We start from the raw sequence: 6,588 nt of genomic DNA, 5'->3' as shown, positions 1-6,588 counted from the left end.
TGCTATCAAACAGCATTGCATGTTACATACAGAGAAGTCATTCATGAAAGGGAGTCAGTCGATGCAGCAAACGTCACTTTTGTCTAATTTTAAGTAATTGCCACACCCACCCGGCCTTCAGCCACCACCCTGATCAGTCAGCAGCCATTGACGTTAAGGCAAGACCCTCCACTAACAGAAAGGTTACAATTCGCTGAAGGCTCAGATGATGGTTAGCATTTTTTCTCTCTAAAATATTTTTAAATTAAGGTATGTACTGTGATTTTTTTAGACATAATGCTATTGCACATTTAATAGACTACAGTGTAGTGTGGCTCACTTTATTGAAGTTGAACCAAACCTGCTATATCTCCGAGGTACGCCTGTACATTTTTGGTCCCGTCTTTTGCCCATCTTCCCTCTGGATTTATGAGAAATAGCCACACTAAGGCTTCTAAGAGCTACTTTCAGGTGTTTTAGTCATGCTTTTTGTTTGTTTGTTTAATCCTCTTCCTGAACCACCTGACATGCAGGAACAGCGGAAAGTCATTAACACTCATTTTTATTTTTCAGGAAAAAGAATTCATGTTTTTAGCAGAACATCAAATCAGAATGATCCAGAAAGATAGTTGTTTTATTATACTTAGAGCAATGTGCAAGCAGTGACTCAGTTTATTACAGGACACACTATGAAATGTGACAAAGGGCTGTATTACTGTTAGATGATAACCTTCGAGCTTCTTTTCATGTCTGCCAGCCAGCAAGTTACTGACACTGCAGTTCGTGAAGCCTGGCAATGCCAAGACTGTGAACAACTAGGTCGAAGGTCACAAAAGAATACTATGTACCTAATTTGTCACGGACATAGCTCACGTTTTGATAAATTTCCACAGCGATTTTGCTCAGAATCTTTTTGATTAAGAGATCCTTCTTCTAAGGAAGAGAAACTTGTCCTCATCCATCTGCATCTTCCTTTTGCGTTCTTCCCCTTTCCTTGTGATGCCTGGTGGATTATTTTTCCTTTGTGGTTGGTGGGGGAAGGGGAGGCAGCATTTCTTGCCATGATCTGCAAGTGTCCAGCTCTCTGCAATTCTTCTTCTAACTCTGTAAAAACATTTTTTTAAACTGAAGAAACCGGCAAATGAACACTGGCAACCATCATTTCTAAGACTGCTGTTGCATTGCCACCTACTTCAGAAAGCTCCATCCACAAGGATTTTTGTAATATGTGTTACATACACAAATTTCAGGGTAAAACTTGACTGTCAGAAACCTGTTTATTTCTATGGAGAATCATTTTTCACTCCAAGCCCAATGAGGAGTGACTTGGGGAGAAATTGCATGAGCTAGGCATGTTTGATGATAATTTATAAATATACATGTGTCACTAGGGTGTCATTCTTACTGAAACATCACTCTCTTTTATAATCCATGAAAAGGAGGGGAGGATGAGTGAAATTTGGAGTTTTCCTTTCTTACTGAGCCCTTTCTTTTCACTTTAGGACAAGAACTGTGTCTCTTCCAACACATAGTAGACACTCAAAACATAGTTATTGAATGAATGTTGGATACTGTGAATGGAAGTGATGTGTTCCATGGTTATATAATGTCAGTTGTCTTTGCTTTCTGGACGACGTGGAAGTGACGAGATACCCCTGTCTACAGGAGGAGGGGCCAAATAATTCTAGTCCTCTGATAGGTGATTTCACCTGGCTGGAGGACCTTCTCATCACAAGAAATTGTATGCCTACTCCAACTGGCACTGATCGTTGACCGCTGATGCTTGGAATGGACAGTGCAGTATCTTCACCCTGAGGAAGGGAAAATACAGCAGCCTGTCCTTACCCAGGTCACTGGGACTACAACCCGCCGACTTCCACTCCCAGCATTGGGCCTGCAGTGATACATTTTGACATTTGACAGTCAAAGCACAATGGCAAAATACTTTCAAGTGATGACAGTGGGATCTACAGTATTGAAATGCTACTTTACTTTTCTTTATAATCTCCACCTATTTGAAATTATGTAATAAACCATCGGTGAAGCCTGGCAAAATCTGTACTCTTAATTCCTAAGGTATGAAAATGAGTACTTTCCTCCATCCATTTGAAAAAATAACTATTCAATAAATACAAAAAGTATCACGTGTACATTCCCTTCCTCCCTTCCTTCCCTCTTTCTTCTGATAGATCTCATTCAAAACCTACCTTGGGCTGCTGTCTGAGTAACTTTGCCTACAGCATTAGTCCATCCATTCTTCCATCCAGTTGTTTGTTCCATCACCCAACTACCGTCCAATCATCCATCCATCCATTTTTCTAACTAGCTAGCCAGCTACTCATGTGTCTGTCTATCCAATTCTAAGCACATTAGTTGAGTGCCTACTCTAGGCTGTCAGCTGTTTTACAAAATATCTTTTAATTTGGAGTTGACTGATTAGTTCCCCCTGAGAGATTCAGGTCAGAAAAGTTTGGTGATGGAGTAGGGCAGGAACACAGAACAGAGAATTTTATTTTAAAAAATATATATCTTCTCGGTGCATCACGTCCAGAGGCACTTGTCAGTTTGTCTCGGTGATATTCACCAAATTTCTCCCTTTACAAAAAACAGATGTCTCTTTTTAATTAGTACATTGCTTGCAGGGGTGTTACACTGAGACCCTGTGAGTATGCTATTCCTTAGTCATCTCCCACTCAGTGGTTTAGTATCCATTGAGGAGCCTCATCAGAATCAATTATAATTATTTGGTGATTTTCTGTTCTGCTGCACCTTCTATATGGGTTGTCATTCTTTTGTAAACAAGAGCTCGCTCTTTTCTCTGCCTTCCTCCACCATATTCTTTAAAGCGCTTTGAAATGAGCTCTCATGTAGGACTAATAGGGACCTCTACCTTGATCATCTTTGGGGCATCTTCACCACCTCCTCACCCACTAGAAATTCACTACGTTTCTAAGGGACTTCCATAGCGGTGGAAGTCCATCCTGGTCACCACAGCAATGTCCACCATCCCAGCCATGCGATCCACTCAGGTCTGCCTCTTTGAAGTTTCTACAGATTTCTGGAACAAGAGAGTCTTTGACAAGTCCGGGAGCCTCATGCCTAACATCATGCCTCCATGGTGCCCCAACATCTAACTTGTGATAATCCTGAGGGAAGCTCTTCTGCCCTCTGATTGCCTAGAGGTACTCACATCTCTTTTCTCCCCCTACCTCTATGATATCAAGCACAATTGGCTCAGTGTCTTGGCCTTTCACAAAAGACAGGAAGAATGTTTGAATTCAAGGCTACATTTTCCCACACTCCAGGGAAAGATTAAGGATCTGGTTACCACTTGGATTGGGGTAGCAGGGTCTTTAAAGGGTCTGAGCATGAACAACTTAAAATTTTACCTGTTAAATGGAGTTTTTTGGAATGACCTGGGATTATAGCTATGAGCTGTAATTAGCAAAATGTGTTCTGAGTTCCAAAAACCTGACTTAACAAATGAATGCAACTATTTTGTAATGAGTAGAGCCAAGGAATGATACCTGCAGTTTACAATGGTTACATCCTTTCTACAAAGTAATGTGAGTTTGCTTCTTGGCATCTCATCTCAACCTGATTTTTACTTAACATTTGCAGACCATTAATTTGTCAAATCTTGTGAGAGGAATTTATTACTTTTTTAAATTCAATTTTTGTGAAGTTGTTCTCCTAGAGCTAAATTTTTTAACTTGCCAGTTTACCATATATTTTCCTCACATTCCTTCATGCAGTTTGTTTGTGTGAATGTACATATGTATATGTGTGTATACAAACATTCATTCATATATATAGATATATATAATATCCATGCAGGCTTCTGATCTTGATAGCATCTTTTCACCTCAACAACTCTTTATGATCTTTGAAATTTATTTGAAAATACACGATGTGATCCATTTTCCCCATCATTCTAAGTTTCCTCTTCCCTTTCCTTATCTCCATGTTTATACAGAAGACCATCCTTTCTCTTCCTAGATCCCAATCATTCTTTTTATGTGCATTTAGGAAGAACAAAGGACCTTCTGAAATGGAAGACACTGAAGATAAATGGGAAAACACAGTCAAAATTGAAAATGGCATCCCCTGCGATCCCCTGGACATGAAGGGAAGGCACGTTAATGATGCCTTTGTGACAGAGGATGAGCAGTTCACCCACCTCTGAACGCCTGCTGTTTTGTTTCCCTTGAGGTGACCTATGACTTGCTTCTAATGAATAGAATACAGCAAAGCTGGTGAGATGTCCCTCCTGCAGTTAATTTATATGATATCTGAGTCTATCTTGCTAGCAAACTTGTTCCAGAGACTCTCCTTGCTGGCTTGATTAAGTAAGTGACCATGTTGCGAAAGTGCAAATGAAACTGTGAGCAGGTTCTAGGAATTGCTGGTGGCCTCGCAGCACCAAAGACAGCCTCCAGCCAATAGCAAGCAAGAATCTGGGATCCTCAGGCCTACAACCACAATGGAATGAATTCTCTCAACAACTGAAGTGAGTTTGGAAGTGGATTTTTCCCCAGTCAAATCTCTAGATGAGAATGTAATCAGGCCAACACTTTGATTGCAGCCTAAGAAGAGGATCCAGTTGAGCTGTGCCCAGACTCCTGACCCATGGATGTTGTGAGATGATAAATGTGTGTTTTTTTAGGCCATTAAGTTTGTGCTAAAGCATTATGCAGCCATAGGAAACTAACAGAGTAGGATTAAGCAGAGGGAGAAGTAACCAGAAACATGGTTACAACAGAGGCCTCAGTCAGTCCTTCAGGGATGGATCTTAGGAGCTGAGGTTGTCCCTGATTGAGAGAATGTGGCTAGGCCTTTGTATCTCTACATTAGCTGGTTATGGTCATGGGTGCTCTCTGGGAAAGGATCTGCCCTTGGAAAGGGCAGTTCCCTATGGCTGAGGGCAATTCCCACTGAAGGGCTCAGCCATGAACCTTCAAAAGCCATTATTTCCAGAAGCTGGGGGTGGGTATGTGGGCCCTAAGTGGGGGCCTGGGTGGACCCACAGAATATCCACGACACCTTCACCAGTCATTTGGTTGCAATGTAGATTGAATGAATATCCAAAATGCAAACCTGCTTCTGTTGGTTCCTCACATAAAAGCTTTTAAAAATGGTTTCTTATTCTCTTTGCTCACCAGACTCCTTAACATGGGGCCTGCTGCGGTTTGACCCCCACCTTCTTCTCTAACTCCATCTCTCACACTTCTCCCCTTCTGTTTCTGTCTGTCTCTCTTTCATCCAATCCTAATAGATCTCTCACTTCCAGGCCTTTGAACAAGCTGTTGCCTCTGCCTGGAACACTCTGCCCCATCTTCCAGCCACTCTTCCAGCTTGTCCTAGAGTTTCTCTTGCTTAAACCTCTCATCTTCCTAGAGGTCTTTGGAGGGCCTCCAGGCTAGCCTGCCTGGCTGCCCGTAGGCTGTCCAGATAATGATACTCCTCTTGTTGTACTAGACGTATATTACACTTAAATGTGCTTTTGTAGAAAAAGGAGACCACAAAGGCAAGAGTGCCCTGGGGCCCACGTAAGTCTTCTAATACAACCTTGTCTCCCTAAAGGTTTTCATAATTCACTTCGTTTTCTTCCCACCTCTAACCAGATAGAATGAACCACTGCTTTGTAACCTCACCATATCTATACATCTTTTCAGTTATAACCATCGCAGTATTTTATTTTGACTATTTGTTTATATACCTTCACACTAAATGTAATATTCTTAGAGGCAGTGTTCAAGTCACTTAGCATACTGCCTTGTCTTCCTATTTCCATCCCTTTCTGTCTTCATTCTTTCTTTCCTTTATGCTATAATGGCTAGCAAAATCGAAAACAGTCACTTCCCTCATGGAGTTGAAAGTCTACACAGTTGGAACTCAATAAATGTATGCTAATAAACAAGCAAATGAGATGGTGGCTGTCACACGCCATAGTCTTATACCTTCTGGGAGCAAAGCCTGGCCCCTTTATGTACGTGGAGGACCTTGAATTGGTGGCTGCAAACTTTTTGACTTGGGCACCATGTACTCTTTAACATTATTAGGGCTTCCTTATTTTTAGGAGAGGAATGATATTCAGTTGGTTTACTAAAGAACCATTTTCCATCTTACATGCTCTTGAGTTGTATGCTCCAGAATACGGTGGCCTTGCATATAGAATTAGTGAAACATCATCTGAATTCCATCAGTGTGTACTAGCAGGCATCATCCAAGACATGCATTCTCAAGAAGGTGGAAATTGTTCTTGGTGGGGAGAAAAAAATGTCAGTATTACAATGGTTTATAATCCTCCAAAGGACCACAGTACGTTAACAGATGAAAAGTGTATCTATGGTATTAAAATGTCCTGGGTGAGCTATTAGGAGAAGATGTCTGAAAAGCGTCAATAATGGAAAGAAAAAAAAAAGGTTGAGGAACACCGATCCTAGATAAGCTTCTTATTTTGAAGGCATGGGATGGACTAATTAGATCATTAGATCATTTTCTTCACTGTTTATCCGGAAGGGGAGGAGATTTTTTCCATTGGCAAAGATCTACTCCACTAACTATGGGCGTGGGGTGTTGGGTGAAGGGAGAGATTTCATAAGATGC

The 6,588-nt window shown here is 41.2% G+C and overlaps 1 long non-coding RNA gene across 1 annotated transcript in view; it reads left to right on the top strand.

Annotated features, from left to right (window-relative positions):
• The window catches only part of LOC112396266 (uncharacterized), a 7,917-nt gene extending 5,797 nt beyond the window's left edge, over positions 1-2,120 (top strand). The window contains exon 2 of the long non-coding RNA XR_003002536.1: positions 1,482-2,120. This is a non-coding gene — a long non-coding RNA (uncharacterized LOC112396266). The remainder of the gene's footprint in view (positions 1-1,481) is intronic.
• The last annotated feature ends 4,468 nt before the right edge of the window (positions 2,121-6,588 follow it).

This window comes from Neophocaena asiaeorientalis, unplaced genomic scaffold (genome assembly GCF_003031525.2).
Source record: "Neophocaena asiaeorientalis asiaeorientalis breed wild unplaced genomic scaffold, Neophocaena_asiaeorientalis_V1.1 scaffold1051, whole genome shotgun sequence".
Lineage (NCBI taxonomy): Eukaryota > Metazoa > Chordata > Mammalia > Artiodactyla > Phocoenidae > Neophocaena > Neophocaena asiaeorientalis.
Note: the sequence above shows the minus strand (reverse complement) of the source record. Positions and strands in the feature narration are given on the sequence as shown.